Below are 19,198 nucleotides of genomic sequence, written 5' to 3' on the forward strand. Positions count from 1 at the left end.
ATAGAAACTACTATACATAAAATAGAAACAACAAAGTCCTACTGAATAGCACAGGGAACTACATTCAATATCTTATAATAACCTATAGTGAAAAAGAATATGAAAAAGAAAATATATGCATGTATAACTGAATCACTGTGCTGTACACTGAAAACTAACACAACAGTGTAAGTCAACTATACTTCTCATTTTTTAAAACATGGTTAAAATGATAAATTTTATGTTACACCTAATGTATTTATACATATTGTAGTAGTGGTGAGAAAAAAATAACATCCCTCTCCAGTGATGTGCTGTTAAATGTGTAACAACGAGCTATATGAGGGAAGCTGATTTGTAGCGTTTACCATGATAACAAACACTCCCACAATGATCAATTTCAAGCAATAGTGTGATGTCACTGAATGGAGAGCTGGGAATAGATGCTAACAACCAGCTTTCCAATAAGAGCTAGCTCAAACCTACTACTATTTCTACCCAACCAACCAACCATCAGTAAACAGCAAGTCTAACAAAGACAACACAACATGAAAGTTATAAAGAAGAAGGGGAAGAAAGCCCTACAGTTATTTATTTGCAGTAATCTGTATGCCAGCCATGGAGATTGACTGTTATTTGTGGGCTCATATGTACTGGTACATCAAGGTTCTAGTTGACTGATCTTGCAAGCTGGAAGGTATCAGTTCTGGTTGGTTGCTGCCGATTGCCATATGTTATGAAATCTCGTGGATCTCACCCTTGGTGCCAGCAACAAGGAAGGACAGTTGTGGCACCTTCTTCAATCACATTGGTTTAGCTACTAATAGACAATCCTTTCAAATTTTAAAGATCTTCACTGTCATCATATTTCCTTTGTCTTAGCACAAAGAGCTCTTCAGAGACAGAATATCTCCAAAAGTAGAGTAGGAAAAAATCCTGAAGCCATTTCCAGAAGATTCAGACTGTATGCTCAATGCCAATGACACTCAGATACGGTGTGCGTGATAATTACTTGGAGTTCTGTTAAACATGCAAACTGATTCAGCAGGTCTGAGGTCAGCATGAATCTTCACTTTGAAAGAGAACTGCAGGTGATTCTGATGCAGTTGATTCATGGACCACAACATTTGTCAACACTGCTTGATGATGTAGCTCTTTCCCTTCACCCCTCTTATAATTTCACACCATCGACCACTTTACTCTAAGATACAAATCAGGGTAACTAATGTTATCTATTCCTGCAACATTTCCCAGTGTGTGTATAATGATGCCTAAAATGGCCTTAAGATAATTCAGTACACTTTTCCGCGTTACCCAGAGGAGGTCCGTACGGCATTGTTCTGAATTCCCATAGTAATTTAAAGGGAAACTTTCATAATGTCCGGAGCCCTTGATGTCCTGCAAATGAAGGAGGAGGATGTTCTCAAATTCCTTGCAGCAGGAACCCACTTAGGTGGCACCAACCTTGACTTCCAGATGGAGCAGTACATCTACAAAAGGAAAAGTGATGGCATCTACATCATAAATTTGAAGAGAACCTGAGAGAAGCTTCTGTTGGCAGCTCGTGCCATTGTTGCCATTGAAAACCCAGCTGGTGTGTCATATCCTCCAGGAATACTGGCCAGCGAGCTGTGCTGAAGTTTGCTGCTGCCACTGGAGCCACGCCTATTGCTGGCCGCTTCACACCTGGAACCTTCACTAACCAGATCCAGGCAGCTTTCCGGGAGCCGAGACTTCTGGTGGTTACCTATCCCAGAGCTGACCACTAGCCTCTCACTGAGGCATCTTACGTTAATCTGCCTACCATCGCCTTGTGTAACACGGACTCCCCTCTGCGCTACATGGACATTGCCATCCCGTGCAACAACAAGGGAGCTCACTCTGGGTCTGATGTGGTGGATGCTCGCCCGGGAGGTTTTGCGCATGCGCAGCACCGTCTCCTGGGAACACCCATGGGAGGTCATGCCTGATCTCTACTTCTACAGAGATCCTGAAGAGATTGAAAAGGAAGAGCAGGCTGCAGCTGAAAAGGCTGTGACCAAGGAGGAATTTCAGGGTGAAATGGACAGCTCCCGCTCCCGAGTTCACTGCTACTCAGCCTGAGGTGGCGGACAGGTCCGAAGGCGTGCAGGTGCCCTCTGTGCCTATTCAGCAGTTCCCTACTGAAGACTGGAGCGCTCAGCCCGCCAATGAAGACTGGTCTGCAGCTGCCACTGCTCAGGCCACTGAATGGGTTGCAACAACCATGGAGTGGTCCTAAGCTGTTCTTTCCACAAACTCTTAAAATGGAAACAGGTTGACAGAAAATAAAGTTTCTAAAAATTGTGTCCACTTGAAAAAAAAGATAATTCAGTACAGACAATGTGACATAAATGTGTCCTAATTGATTTTACTGTCATTGATGAAACAAGTGTTATTCAAGCTTTTTGGTTTAGAAGAAATATTTTAGGAGAATCCCTTCTATTCTTTAAACAGGAAATAAAATCTAGCAAGCCCTGCAGCCAATAACCTTAGGTACCTGAGGCTTGATCACTAAGAGATCTTGAGTCCAGTCATTGGCACTGTGTCTGATTCCCTGATACAAACCACAAGTTTAACTTAACTCTGCCTGTGTTGTTAGTTCTGCCTTGACTAATTCTTTCATGCAGGCTGTGGTCAGAGCATTTAAAAGGGCAGAGACCTGGATTTTATTGAGATCTTATTGTTTTATGCTTTATTAACAACGAATTTCTGTTTAGTAAATGTCTCATAATTGTGTCCCAGACTTGCTTTCCTTATAACCTAGCAGTGAGATTAAGGAGGCACAGTTAATCTTCATCTACTCTAACTACAAGAGGCCATACTAACCTACCAAGAAGAATCTTATATCTGTACCTGAAAAATTGGCTTAGGGCAGCTATAGGAGAACACTAAACCACAAGATGCTCATTTGAAAAAAGAAGAGTTGCATGATTAAATAAACTTCGGAAATGCTGCATAGTTTATTCCCCTCTTGGAAAGTGTATGCTACCAATTTAAAGGCTCTGAGAAATTTTGAATAAAGAAATGCATTGTATTTTCATGTAGTCCAGCATTCCCCCAAACTTATTTGAGTAAAGGTTTTAACATTTAATGAAATTAATATTTTGTGGAATACACATTTAGAATAGAATTTCCCAGTGCTCTGGTGAAAATCTAGCTGTGAAAGGGAACACAAGAATAGGTAGGCAAATGAGTTTGGGATTTCTAACTTCAAACTTACTTTAACCATATTTATTTGTACTATTAATTGTAATGAATGTGAACTGATTTACCAATAGTCATCAAGAATTATCAGAGAGAATTCAAGTCCCTAGTTGAAATGTTCGCTGCATTTGATAGCCTGGTCAACAATTCTTTACCTAGAATTCTCTTATATAACACAAATGAAACATAGGTTTAAACAGTTGCATTTTAAAGTAAGCATCAGTTCTCTGGGACATGCTGTAGTGATTGAAAGATGAAGCTGTAAAGCTATCTGGGTGGGAATCCTTGTCCACCACTTTTTGGCATTATGACTCTGGGCAACTTAAGCTCTCCAGGTCCTAGGTGTCTCACCAGTAAATGAGGACCATTAGAAAGACCAAATTTCTGAGACAAAAAGAAAGGGAGAATTAATTTTACTTTTTAATGTTTTTATTCTTTTGGGGGAGTGGGGAAGGAAATTAGGTTTATTTTTATTTTTTTTTTAATGAAGGCACTGGGGATTGAACCCAATCTCATGCATGCTAAGCACTCACTCTACCACTGAGCTATACCCTCCCTCCTGGGAGCATTCATTTTAAATGTTAGTTAATGTCATTATTACTTTAATTTTACCTGAAATTGCCATTGTGCTTCCAAGTAGCTTCTGACAAATTTACTTTTTTTCCCCAATGAACAAACCTACTGTTCTCACACAGAGTATGATTTATTATAGAAGAATCAGATTTTAATATTATCCTTAGGGGTATATATACATAATATATTTTTAAAATAAGATTTTTATATAGTAATTGCAAAGCAGTTTGATTTTACTATTTCTCATCTGTTCGTTTTAAAACACTGAAGTGATTTTCAAAAATTTGCCTCCCAAACAATTGATTTCTTTGTGGGAGTTTTTCATAGTTTTTAAGAGTTTGACTATTTCATCAATTTTATTTTCATGGAATTTTAAAAACCATTTTAGAGATATGTTTTCTTTTTTCATCACTAGAGGCCATTCCATCTGCAGGACAGGAAGATATTTTTTAAAAAGCAGAAGAAAATGATTTATGTTCTTATGCTTTTTTTTTTTTTAACATTTTTTATTGAGTTATAGTCATTTTACAATGTTGTGTCAAATTCCAGTGTAGAGCACAATTTCTCAGTTAGACATGAACATACTTCTGTAAAGTAACACATGGCAATCTTTTTTCTTTTCTAGGAGAGAAAGGCTCTCTATAAATTTATTTCATTATATTTCAATGGATTCATGAGATGAGCAGCAACTGTGTCGATGTTTTGAAAGGAAACTATGATGCAGAGGTCTTTTGGGGTGTAAATGCTGCTAATCTGTACCATTAACTTGATAAGCTGACTACCGTGCCTGCAGGATCTGACTCTTACCCCTCGAAGGTTTAAAGGTTAGCTTAGGCAGGCTTAGAGTAAGCTTACATTAATCAACCTCAAAGCGGGTAGTGTACAAACGCTGAGTGTCAATGTTTGGATTTCTAATAAAACTTCAGTGGCTACAGAGACCAGAAAACTCAAGGTAATAAGCCTAGCACATTCTCTTCTGACAAGCACACCTCCATGGGAAGAAAGAAAAATTATGACCACAGGGCTGAACAGTGGACACGGAAACAGAACAAAAGGAATAAGTTAACCTGAATGATAGTTAGTAAGAGACTTGATACAACCACTTTCAAAATTGGGTTAGATTTGCAATTGAGAAAGTGATTTCTGAAGTTTTCAAGTAAGTTTTTTCCCCTGAGCACTGTTAAATGAGCAGAGCCAAAATTTTCTTTAGGAATTTTCCTTTTCCTTTGTTTAAAATGGCCATCAATTCCTCTTCTGATGGGCATATTCTTTCTTTAGCTATAAAAATAAATTCAATTTCTCTTCAGTCTTGCAATCCTAGAAGCCTGTCTTTCTTTTTAAGTGACACATCCCTAAATCAAAACCAATACATACTGTTTCTGTATTTTAACTCTAAAAAAATTAAATTTTATTTCCCTGTTTATAATGTCTATTTGGGCCTCCTCATCACCACCACTTCTCACACACATATAAATCTGCTCCTATCATATGATCATCACCATTAATTCTGCAGTTGTACAAAACCTGAACTGGGAATTAAAAAATTTCTTTTTGAGTACTCAGGCAAAACAAACTGATTTTACTGTGAGATATAAGATATGCTCAGAAATGCTGAGACTTTGTAATAATATCATCTTTATAATTTATGAATCTTAATAGATTTGTAATTTTACTATCACTAAATCTAAATTCCAAATTTTGTTTCTGTTTTCAGTGTGGACCTCAGATAACAGAAAACACAAATTCTCTCATTTGTCTTCATGGAATATAGGAAAGAACAAAGAAAATCTTCAAGCAAAATATATTTTGTTAAGTTAAATAAATAAATACATACAAGCACATTCATACATTTACAAATATATGCACATTTTTATCAGTTACAAACTAAAACCAGAAAAATATTTCAAATTAATGTCTTTCCTTTTCTGCATCACTTATTCTTTTTGCATGAAATATAATTACAGGGACTAATAATTATAAAGTAAGAAAACTAACTTTTCTTTAATGTTAGTCAAACCAAACCAAACCAAAGCCAAACGCAGAAGCCTGCAAATAAGAAAATAATTTACTTGGGGTCTTAAGAATCGCAATTAGGGAGGCACAGATTCAAGTAAAACCAAGAGTGCTCTGGGGAAGAGAAAGGGTCAGGAGCTTATAAAGGCAAAAGCCATGAGGCTGAACTTTGACACAAACAGGGAAATATTTGTCCTTAAGGGATGGCTGTCACTAGTTGTTTTAGGGTAAGGGTCAGATAAACAGATAGGCTGTCATGAGTTATTTTAGGGTAAGGGCTCCATAGGTATCATGGGTTTCTGGCAGATGTTCTGGAGGCCTTTATTCAGACAATACGTGGTCAAAAGGTCAGATTCCATTCAGGCCAAGCATTGCGTAAGTTACACGTCCTCAGTGGCCTCCTGGCTTCATTTTAGAGTGCTCTCTTAGTGATACCAACTCCATTTTTATTTTCCTTCCACATTAGCAAATGGTTCACACACACTTCCTACTTATGCAGAAGTCTGTTTCATTGTAAAGAAGTAAATCGGATGTTTGGAGTTGAGAGATGACCTAAGAGCATCGTCACTCTGCCGTGACACAACAGCCATTTCTCAGTCCTCCTCCCTTCTTTGGAATCATCTCCATGACCCAGGATGGAAAAATACACCTAAGCATCTAAAGCTTTGCAAAATAACCAGGATGTTTGTGACAGGCAAAGGGTACAAGTGTCAAATTCATAAGATCATCTATTCAGGGCTATTCTCATTTTTACATAAGAGTGAAGTAATGGGATTACATAAAATACATATGTGTAAAATATGATACAGTATATGCTAACTGTATATTACAGCTCTCTCTCAGTACAAGCTATACCTGGAGAGCCAGTGAGCCATGAGTGAGAGGCAGGCTACCAGTTTAAATTCCCTGCACCATAATTTGAAAGTTGTATGACCTTGGGCAAATGATTTCATATTTGTGTACGAGTTTCCTCATCTATAAAATGTGAGTGAAATTAATACCTATTTTATTGGGTCACTGTGAGGATGAAACAGGTATATACAGACAGAAAGACAGAGGGAAAATTGGGCATAATCCCTCTTGTAAAAGAGGCAAAACTTTACTCACGTTAGGTTTTCAGCTTGGACTCTACCAAAAAGAGTTGTTAATCTTAACAAGAGAAAACCAGTTTATTAACACCTGCAGGGCACACCACATATCACAGGGGAGAAACCTAAGCAAAAGTAACTGGAAATGGCAGCTTAGAATTCCTGCCTATATAGCATCTTGAACAAAGAACAATAAACTCGCAGAGAAATGACAAGATAAAAGAAACCAGTTTAGGCTTCCAAGGTCGGCCAGCTGTGGGAAGGTAGAATGGAGTAAGATTTGTTTGCAGATTGCTCCAGTCTCTGGGCTGATAAAAAAGTCTTCTTTCCTCCTGGTACAGGGAGGGTACCTTTCACACGGGAGTTTTAACTCCTACTTTTGAAAGGAAAAGGAGGATCAGAGTGTCTTTTTGTACCTGTTGCTTCTTAAGTGACTTTCATTCAAAATACTCAACATATTTTGGGGTGACATATTCTGATTTCCTTCACTGTCATATAATATGACAACATCAAATAGTTAGCAAGGAAGTGGAATAACAAGAATTCTCATATTTTGCTGGGAGGTCTATAAAATGGTATGTTCACTTTTGAAAACTGTTCTTCAGTTTTTTATCAAGTTTAATGTATATTTACAATATGACCCAGTAATTCCACTCCTAGGTATTTGCACAAGAGGAATGAAAACTTACGTTTATGGGAAACTTTGTTCAAAAGTACTCATAGCAGCTTTATTCATAACTGGAAACAACCCAAATGTCCATCAACAGAAAAATGAATAAATAAATGGTGATATATTCATACTACTCAGCAATATAAAGGAACAGCTGAAACACACAACATGGATAAATCTCACAGACATTATTTTGATCAAAAGAAGCTAGATACTACATTATAGACTGAGGTTATGATACAATCCCATAACTGGAACAAATCATGTTAACTGTAGTTCATTGTTACATGTATTTAAAATATTATTGTTTTAACAATATCCAAGGCATAGTAACAACCTAAGTGTCCACTGATGGATGAATGGATAAAGAAGTTGTGTGTGTGTGTGTGTGTGTGTGTGTATGTGTGTGTGTATATATATATATATATATATATACACACACAAATATATATAATGGAATATTATTCAGCCACAAAAAGAAGAAATACTACTATTGTGACAACATAGATGGAACTTGAATACATTATGCTAAGTGAAATATGTCAGACAGAGAAAGACAAACACTGTATGATCTCACTTACACGTGGAATCTAAAAAAAAATTAAAACAAAAACAAAAAACCCCAAACTCATAGAAAAAGAGATCTGACTTGTGGTTGTGGTGGGGACTGGGGGGAGGAGGAATTAGAGGAAGGTGGTCAAAAGGTACAAGCTTCTAGTTATAAGATAAATAAGTAGCAGGGATATAATATACAGTATGATGACTATAGCTAACACTGCTGTCTGATATATAGGAAGGTTCTTAAGATGGTAGATCCTAAGAGTTCTCATCATAAGGAGAAATTCTTTTTTCCAGTCTTTTCTTCTTTCTTTTTAGTGTTCAATATGAGAAAATGGATGTTAGCTGAACCTATCCTGGTAGTCATTTCACAATATATGTAAATCAAACCATCATTCTGTATGCCTTAAACTTATGCACTGATGTATGTCAAATTATTTTTCAATAAAACTAGAAGAAATATTTTTTAAGCATTTAGATGTAAGTGCAGACTTCTCACCTGCAGAACTGTGAGATCATAAGTGGATATTATTATAAGCCACTACATGTATGTCTGTGGTATTTTGTAACAGCAGCAATAGAAAAATAACACAGATGTCTTGCTCCTTTTTAGACTGGGCACCAGTCACTGCCAAAGCACTTTTCAAGCAGGATGGTTTGGTAACACTCCATCATCCAGTACTGTGCAATATCCACATTAGATGTTAAGTGCACTTTTCAAAAAACAATGTTTTACTGAAGGATCTTTTGGTGGCTAGGAGCAGAAAGCCAGTCAAGCAACTAAAATTAAAGGGAGTTTTTGGTAAAAATATGAGAGGAAATCTCATGGGCCAGCAGCACAGCTAATGAATCTAGCCATTCTACAAAGGAAGGGGGATCCAACAGTATTTCTCGAAAAGATTTCCCTCCCATCTTCAAGCCAGAGCAGAGTCAGAATAAACATCTGAAGAGATAATTATCAACAAATTAGTTAAAATTAAATGCCTCATTTCCCTGCACACTTGGCACATTCATGGCTCATTTGATAAAGCCCTTTGTAAACCTGATTATATAGGATCTACATAATTTAGGATTTTAAAAAATATCTATGGTGGTGACACTGGTGAGAAAAGGAAGGAGGGGTGCAGAGCAATACTTTGGCTGAAAGTAGAACTCATGAGGCTTTGTGATGAATTGGGTGTAGGGTGAAGGAGAAGGAAGAATTACATGATTCTCAGGATTTAGGCTCCTCTGTAAGCTCCAGAAGGACAAATAAAGAATCTTTGTTTTCCTTCTCATTGTATCTATAGTATTCATCCCCTAATAGGTTCATAATAAAAATATTTGGTGTTCAATGATAGGAAACCACTATATATTTCTTTAAGCAGGGGAATGACATGATCAGATTTGGGATTCAGCTAGCCAGCATTGATAGCAGTGTAGAGGGTAAACAAGGCTGGGATGGGTGGTGGCAGAGACTGAGAGCTGTCTGTGAAAGTCTAGGCTCCTTTTCTTCCTGAGCACACAACTAGACCACATCCCCCAGCCTCCGCTGGGTTAGGTATGACCGCTTAAGCATGTTCTATAGAATAAGAGATGGAAATGATGGAAGTGTGTGCGGTACTCCCACACTAGCACCTCCAGATGAGACTGAAACTTGTTTTACTTTCTCTTTCCACCAGCTGAAATATGGACATGGTAATCCTGCCTCAATTGGACAAATGAGGAAAATGTCCCAGCAGATGACTGAGACCCAAGATGGAAGGAGTTTGGCTCCCTGAATCTCTAAATGAAGGAGAGTCACCCGCTGACTTGAAAATCTACTCTGGATGGAGATGAGAAATGAACTTACTGTTCTTCAAGCCACTGAATTTTGTGAGTCTTTTTTTCTAGCAACATAGCCATCCTTATTAATTCAGGGTAGGAGTTACAGAGTTATGCTAAAAACAAGGCTATTTTAATAACCCAGGTAAGAGATGATGGATACCTGTGATAGGATTTAAGGGTAGGTGAAAAAAAGATATGGAGCTATTTATAAATATATTCAACATGGCTGCTTTAACTTCAAATTTCTTAAAATGCTGACACTTCTTCAGCACATTACTTGGCTTCCTGCAAGGAGAGTTTTATGCCCACCAGTTAATTAAAACTTAACTTCCAAAAATCATTAGAGACCTAATCACACATATTCAACTTCCTAGTGAGGAAAAAAGAGTAGAAATCCAAATCTAGAGGCATTTGGAAAATATAATACTGAAACAAATGAAAGACATTATTGACAAGGAATAGACCCAACTGTTGAAACAATATAATAAAGGACAAAAGAACACAAATTCTATATAATGATTTGAAGTGGAGGAAGATGTGGAAGGCTCTTCTTTTTTTTGAGGGGGAGATAGCAGACATTTGTTAATATTTGTAAAGATTATTTCCCACCCTCCTTTAGTAGACAATAACTATGGGCTATTTACAATGTCCCCAATTTAAAAACAACCTAAAGTTTCAGCAATAGGGGTTCGGCTAAATCAAGTATAATAAATTTACATAAGGAAATAGTCTGCAGTCATTTCAAGTTGCACTGTACTTAACACTTATTAAAATGAAAATATTAAGAGTGATATGTTTTTAAAAGGTTAAAACACAGTAAATATAGCATGTTCCTATTAATTTGCATTTTTATGAGTATGTAGAAAACAGTCTGGATGAAATCTTACAAAAATATTAGAGGTGATTCTCTATGCTTGTGAGATTAAAGGTGACTTTCTTTTCCTCACTTTTATTTAGATGAAACTTTCCTATTTTTTCTAAATTAACATGTGTTAATTGAGTAATTAAAATTAAAATTAAAAGATGCTCAACATCACTAATCATTAGAGAAATGCAAATCAAAACCACAATAAGATACCACCCATTAGAATGGCTACTATTAAAAAAAATAGAAAATAACAAATGTTAGTGAGAATATGGAGAAATTGGAACCCCTGTATAGGTGGGAATATAAAATGATATAGCCACTATGAAAAGCAGTATGGCAAGCCTTAAAAAATTTAAAATAGAATTACCCTATGATTGAGCAATTCTGCTTCTGGGTATATACCCCAAAGAATTGAAAGTATGGTGTCAAAGAGGTATTTCTACACCCATTCTCATAAGAGTATTATACACAACAGCCAAAAGGTAGAAGCAACCCAAAATAGTCATCAATGGATGAATGAACGAATAAAATTAGTTACATACATAGAATGGAATATTCTTCAGCCTTAAAAAGGAAGGAAATTCTGACACATACTACAACATGGATAAACTTCAAGGACATCATTAATGAAAATAACACAGTCACAAAAAGACAAATACTGTACGATTCCACTTGTATGAGGTGCCAAGAGCTGTCAAATTCATTGAGACAGAAAGTAGAATGGTAGTTGCAGGAGGTAGAGGGAGGAGGGAATGAGGAGTTGTTTATTGAGTGTAGAGTTTCAGTTTTGCAAGATGAAGACCATCTGGAGAGACTGGTTGCACAACACTGTGAATGTATTGAACAATACTGAACTGTACACTTTAAAATGATTAGGGTGGTAAATCTTATGTATTGTATATTTTACTGAATTTTAAAAATTTAATTGAAAATAAACACAAATGAAGGAGTTCTTTAAAGGAGAGTGAGTATATGAGAAAATGAGTCACAACAACCAGTTCAGGAAACTTTCCCTGACCAAGCCAGTTCTGCTGTGATCACTCTTTTCTGTGCCTTATCTATTTATTGTGTATTTAATCACTTTGATCTTTTGGATAAATACCTGATCTTTTCATGTTTTTGCATGAATTTAGATTACAAACACTTTTCTGATCAGACATTCTTTTCTACTTTCTTCTCTGTAAATAGTGAATGTTTAATTATATTTTAGAACTATGCAGATTTTGGAAATTTAAACTTTCCATTGTGAATTACTAATAACAAAAATGATTAAAAATAAAAACTAAAGGGGAGGGTATAGCTCAGTGGTAGAGTGCATGCCTACATCACAAGGTCCTGGGTTCAACCTCCAGTACCTCCATTAAGGATAAATAAATAAATAAATACCTAATTACCCCAAAATTTAAAATAAATAAATAAATAAAGACTAATGTTTCCATACAAATTAAAAAAAATTTTTTTGTTCTAGTCCTGTGAAAAATTCCATTGGTAATTTGATAGGGATTGCATTAAATCTATAGATTGCCTTGGGTAATACAATCATTTAAATAATATTGATTCTCCTAATCCAAGACATGGTATATCTTTCCATCTCTTTGTGACATCTTCAATTTCCTTCATCAGTGTTTTATTGTTTTCAGAGCACAGGCCTCTTGTCTCTTTAGGTAGGTTTATTCCTGGGTATTTTATTCTTTTTGCTGTGATTGTAAATGGAATTACTCCCTTCATTTCTCTTTATTTGTATGGAAACACAAAAGACCCTGAATTGTCAAACAATCTTCAGAGAGAAGAACAGAGCTAGAGGAATCATACTCCCTGAATCCGGACTACAAAGCTACAGTAATAGTATGTACAAAAACAGACCCATAGATCAATGGAACAGGATAGAAAGCCCAGAAATAAACCCATGAACTTATGGTCAATTAATCTATGATGATGAAGACAAGAAAATACACTTGTGAAAAGACAGTAGCTTCAATAAGTGGTGCTGGGAAAACTGGACAGCTACATGTAAAAGAATGAAATCAGAACGTTCTCTAACATCATATACAAAAATGGACTAAAAATGGATTAAAGACCTAAATGTAAGACTGGATACTATAAAACTCTGAGAGGAAAACACAGGCAGAACACTCTGAGATAAATCATAGCGATATTGTTTTGGACCCGTCGCCTAGAGTAATGGAAATAAAAACAAAAATAAACAAATGGGACCTAATTAAACTGAAAAGCTTTTGTACAGCAAAAGAAACCATCAACAACATGAACAGACAACCTACAGGTTGAGTGAAAACATTTTCAAACGATGCTACCAACAAGGGATTAATTTCCAAAAATAGAAATAGCTCATACAACTTAACAGCAAAAAAGTGAACAACCCAATCAAAAAATGCACAGAAAAATGATTATAAATCAATAAAAAATGTTAAAAATAAATAAATAAATAAATAGAATTAAAAAAAAAAATGCACAGAAGACCTAAGCAGGCATTTCTCTGAAGAAGATATACAGGTAGCCAACAAGCACATGAAAAGATGCTCAATATTGTTAATTATTAGAGAAACGCAAACCAAAACCACAATGAGGTATCCCCTCACACCAGTCAGAATGGCCATCATTAAAAAGTCTACAAATTATAAATGCTGGAGAGGGTGTGGAGAAAAAGGAATGCTCCTACACTGTTGGTAGGAATGTCAATTGGTGCAGTCACTATGGAAAACATTCCAGAGATTCCTTAAAAAACTAAAAACAGAGTTACCATACAATCCAGCAATCCCACTCCTGGGCACATATCTGGAGAAAACTCTAATTAGAAAAGATACATGCACCCCAGTGTTCACAGCAGCACTATCTATAATAGCAAAGACATGGAAGCAACCTAAATGTCCATCAACAGATAAATGCATAAAGAAGATGTAATATATATATATACATATATATATATATAGACACACACACACATATATATATAGACACACACACATATATATACAATGAAATACTACTCAGCCTTAAAAAAGAATGATATAATGCCATTTGCAGCAACACAGATGGATCTAGAGATTATCATACTAAAGTGAATTAAGTCAGACAGAGAAAGACAAATATCATATGAAATCACTTATATGTGGAATCTTAAAAAAAATGATACAAATGAACTTATTTCCAAAACAGAAATAGACTCACAGACATAGAAAACAAACTTATGGTTACCAAAGGGGAAAGTGGGGGAGGGATAAATTAGAAGTTTGGGATTAACACATACACACTACTATATATAAAATAGATAAACAACAAGGACTTACTGTATAGCACAGGGAATTATATTCAGTACCTTGTAATAACCTAAAATGGAAAAGAATCTGAAAAAGAATATATATATATGAATTACTTTGCTGTACACCTGAAACTAACAATAATTAATAATACTTCAATTTTTTAAATGATTTAAAAATAAAAAGATAAAAACTAGTGGAAGCACCAGCTGCAGGTTCTGGATTTTCACATTCCCCAGTCTAAGATATTCTTTTAAGGTCTGCTCAGTTGTTATTCAGGATTACAGTAAATGACACAAAAGATTTAATTCACAAATAAAAATTTAGCTCTTCCTCACACAGTCAACTAGTGTAAATAACAAAATTCCATTAAAATCGATCTGGAGAAAGGGTTTAAATCCCTTGTCTTTTGCCTGCAATTTGCCTGAGGCCTGGTTGAGACAATTGCCTGCTCCTGTTACTCTGTAGTTCCCTTCCCCTCCTTTCTCAATCATCGAAATTTATTCCCTTCAGCTTGGGTCATCCAGGAGGGTTGGAAGTCTCGGTTACAATAGTATGTGTGCTCAATGCTTGCTGAAATTTTTCTTCTTTAAATAAACCAAAAATACCATATTTAATAAGAAAAATTCAATATAATAGAGAGGAGAGAAGAAGAAAGGAAGGCAATTGATATTTGTCAAGACTATACTTTGTGCCAAATTCCATGTGAAAGTATACTTTAATATCATAACATAGTTATTGTTATGCAACTCTTACCGTTAAGAGTACAATGCTTGTTTCCTCATTCGGTGCATGAAATTTTATCTATTTATCCTATGTGTACTAAGGGAAATTAAACTTCAGTTTATTCACAGATTTTGTAATACTTAACTAGCTACTATGCAACTTTACAGATCCTGGTTATAATTAACGCAATCAATATGAAAGACTATTTAGACTATCTCCAGTTGAGGAAAAAGGCACTTGTATTTGTTTTAAAATCAATTATGGTGCATGTAAAAATAAATGATGATTATAGGAGAAATATTTTTAAAATGCATTATAGAACTAGACTTCTTCTGTGACTGTTTCCTGAACTCACAACCCTTCCCAGCAGAATAAACTTATCAATTAACCTTTATTTGAAATGTGTTTAATTATTTCATCACAGAATTCTTGTAGCAAGTATGCTAATGAAGTAGGAATATTGCCTCTCAATGAAATTTATGTGCCAATTAGGTGTTATCTGGGGTAAGCTAATGCAAATGCAACCTATTTTTTGTTACAATTAAATATTCACCGTAATAGAATTTAAAATGTAGCTTGGAAAAAACCTCCTAAATGTAAACTATTTGTGCAATAATTTTCTAGTACCTCCCTCCTCAGACTGATAAAAGCCACATTAGCACATATCTAAGATAGCAGCATTCCAAGTTCTTTCTGGTTTCTCCTGGGAATCACACAGCTTCATTTTTCACTTAGAAATCCCATTAACCCAACCAAATTATAGCACTTTAACATTGCCCCAAGTCCCTTGCACATTGTACAAACATGTTCACAAAATGAACATAATACATCTATGTTAAATCACATGCTTTTCACAAAACGATTGTATGTGGTGTATTTACTAATACCTGATATTAAGGCATTTAGAAAATATTTTTTGATGAATAGATACTGTGCAAATGGCAGTCAAAAACAGTGAGTTACATAAATCAACATTGTAAATAACTTCCAAAAGTGAAAAAGAACTTTTGTCAAAAAGTTTCTTCTTCTAATTGTTATTTCTAGGAGCTTCACTCTCAGGGGGAGGGTTCAGTCCTCTGTGCCAAAGGATGTAAATTGTTTTCCTTCTAACTAAATGGAAACAAAGATATTCTATGTGGTCTGATTTGGAAGACTCAAATATAGTGATGTTTCTTTTGCCCAAATTAAATCTATAAATTTCAAGGCAACTCCACTTAAAATCCCAATTGGATTTTTTAAAAAAATAGAACTTGACAAGATAATTTTAAAGTTCCTTTGATTCACTGGAGCATTGTTTGTTATGGCAAGGGACTGGGAACTACTTAAATGTGCTTTGGAAGGAAACAATAGGATGCTAAGTAGTTATTAAAAAGAATGAGGCAGAACTATAAATATTGACATTGAAAGCTTTCCAAGATCTATTGTTCAATGAAAAAAGCAAAGTGCAGAACAGAACACAATCAGGGCCAAAAAGGAAAGGATTTGTATATGTACCTATGTACATGTACACACACACACAACACACATACATATACACATACGCATATGTGTATATGTACACATATGTGTATACATGTATGTATTTATATCAGAGTTTAGTACATGATAAAGTGACATTTCAAGTCAGTGAAGGAAAAGATGATTCCGTAAATGATGTTGGGATCACTGGCTATGGATTTGAAAAGTCAAAATTTTATTTATATCCCAACCTAACAACTAAATGTTTAGGAGTGAGGGTATAGCTCAGTGGTAGAGTATGTGCTTAGCATGTACGAGTTCTTCGGTTCAATCCCCAGTAACTCCATTAAAATAAATAAATAAAAAACTAATTACCACCCGCCCCCCGAAAAAAAGGAGAAAAATTTAAAAGTTACCTGGATTAATTATTATCTTTGGGAGGGAGGGTATAGCTCACTGGTAGAGTGCATGCTTAACATGCTTAAAACTTTAAAAAATAAACCTAATTACCCCCCTCCATTAGAAAATCTTGCTCTTGGCTTTAAGAAATTCACAATTAGCAGAATAAATAAAGTCTTAAGAAATAAATGTTTTTTAAAAATGTTACAAAGAAAATATAAAACAATATTTTCTTGGGCATGTAATGTTTAAGGGAATAACTAAATCTGATATCCATAAGAAAAAGATTGACCATCAGATTTCATAAAAATTTCAGGCTATGATGTGGTAAAAAGATATAACAGATAAAAAAGATGTAGATTATTTACACACACACACACACATACACACAGGCACATGCACTTGCACCACACAGAAACCATCCCAAAAAATGATCTTGAAAAAGAAACTTAAATCATCTGAAGCCTATGAAATGTTGTACTTCCCACTAGTAATTAGGAAAATGCCATTTTAAAATAATGTGATGTTTTCGTTATCCATGCAAAGATTTTAAAAATTGATACTATCCTATATTAATGAGAAGTGAAGAAAAAAAGCACTCAGATATTTTGTTTTAACAAAGTGTAAATTCATGCAGCATTTTTTGGGAGGCAAATTGGACAATGATCATCAAAATTTTAAGTGTCCATAAGTATTAACTCAGAATGCCAAATCTAGAAATTTGTCAACGAAAAATATTCACACATATGCACAAAAATGCATGAATAAGGATGTTTAGTAGGAGCAATGCTTGCAGAAGCAAGACACTGGAAACAACCTAAGTGATTGTCATTAGAAGACTATTAAAGGAACATTAGAGGATATAAATGATTGTGGTTACACACAATGTATTCCGTATAGAGTAAGTGGTTGTACTTACGTTCAATATATTACATTTTATGGAATATTATGAATCCATTAAAAAGAAAAGAATACTATAGCTTTACATATATTAATATGTAAAGATCTCTAAGGTATACTATTAAGTGAAAAATCAATGTCTGGCACAATGGTATAATGATTCCTTTGTGTTAACTTTTAAAACAAAAGAAAAACCTATGTAGATAGTATATGTTAATAAATATAATTTTTTTCCAGGAAGAATCACATTCTATCATGTTCTTTTCTTTTTTTTGTTTTTAATTTTTTTTTTTTATTGAAGTATAGTTGATTTACAATGTTGTGTTAATTCCTTTTTTTTTAACTGTTTCCATTTTCTAGCCATGAGTGGTTGGTTACTTTTTATTTTAAAAATATCAATAGATGGGCAGTGGGATTATCGGCTCCTCTTTTCTCTGAATTTGACAAAAATTAACAAACATTATTTTAAAATAACATTTAAAAGAAGAAAAAACTTTAAAGTAAAAAATAAAAATGAATCTGACCCTTGCGATGTATTGTTACATGAAGAGAGAAAGTTGTATAGCAAATGTATTGTAAGATCCACTTTATTAATTAAAAACAAAGAAAACACACACATGTAACTACATATTTGTATAAATATGGATAGCTAGCTATAGATATAGATAAATGTATAGATATTTATACAAATATTGATATATATGTACACCCATAAACCAAGCTGTAAATAGGGATGATTAATGGAGACGGACGTGATACTGGGGGATTAGATGAAGGAGGACCGCATACACTTTGTACTTCTGTATTGTAGTCTTTAAGTTTTTCTTATTCCTTATAATTTTACAGATTCACTAGTGTTTATCTAGGACTTTCTCTCTGATCTATTTTTTAATTTATTTTTAGGCAGCTTTATTGAGATATAATTCATGTAACATACATAATTATTCACCCCCTGTTAATTATATATTTGGAATGTCTCAAACTAGCCTGCATGTTTCTCAACTGCTTTTTCATATTTTTAAAGCAATCTTTTTGACTCTGTGGGTTCTTGGGATGAATTGATCTGTAGTATTTCCCAAGTCTTTTTTTTTTTTAATACAGTGTTCATTCCAGAATTTATCTTGTTTATTGAGATTTTTATTTCACTATGATTTTCCCTTCCAGTATATTTCATTATTCTGTTCTCTTTCATGAACGTTCTTCCTTCACTCCTTTGGGAATCTTAAACTTTTTTTCTTTTCTCTATCCTCCGTTCCCTCAGGAGTGCATCTTCCATTTGTACTTTGAACTTTAGTTTGCAGATTCATCCTGTGGAATGTTTCTTACTACTGTTTTCCATTGTTTGGTCCCACCCATCCATGTTGTCATCTTGCAGTGTCTTCCCCACGACTGACCAGGGCACCCTGTCAATAGACAGAACCCAACTCCTAGTTTAGCCCACTTGTGATCCTGCCTTAGAAAGAGCAGCCAGTCCAGAACTGATTCCCCACTTCCCTCTGACTGTCTTAGGAGACTTCTGTGGGAAATACAACCTTATAGAAATGCTGCCTTGCAGCTTCCTCCCTCTTGTAGAATGGTGTCCCTGGACGTCTGGGGTGTGTCTGCCACTCCCCTGTCCCTTGCTGCAACGATCAGTAATCTGAATATAGGCTGTAGCTAA

The 19,198-nt window shown here is 35.0% G+C and overlaps 1 pseudogene; it reads left to right on the top strand.

The window, feature by feature from the left end:
* Positions 1 to 1,314: 1,314 nt before the first annotated feature.
* On the top strand, positions 1,315 to 2,243 carry LOC105086884 (small ribosomal subunit protein uS2-like; annotated as a pseudogene).
* Positions 2,244 to 19,198: the final 16,955 nt, after the last annotated feature.

This window comes from Camelus dromedarius, chromosome 10, assembly GCF_036321535.1.
Source record: "Camelus dromedarius isolate mCamDro1 chromosome 10, mCamDro1.pat, whole genome shotgun sequence".
In the NCBI taxonomy this organism is placed as follows: Eukaryota; Metazoa; Chordata; class Mammalia; order Artiodactyla; family Camelidae; genus Camelus; species Camelus dromedarius.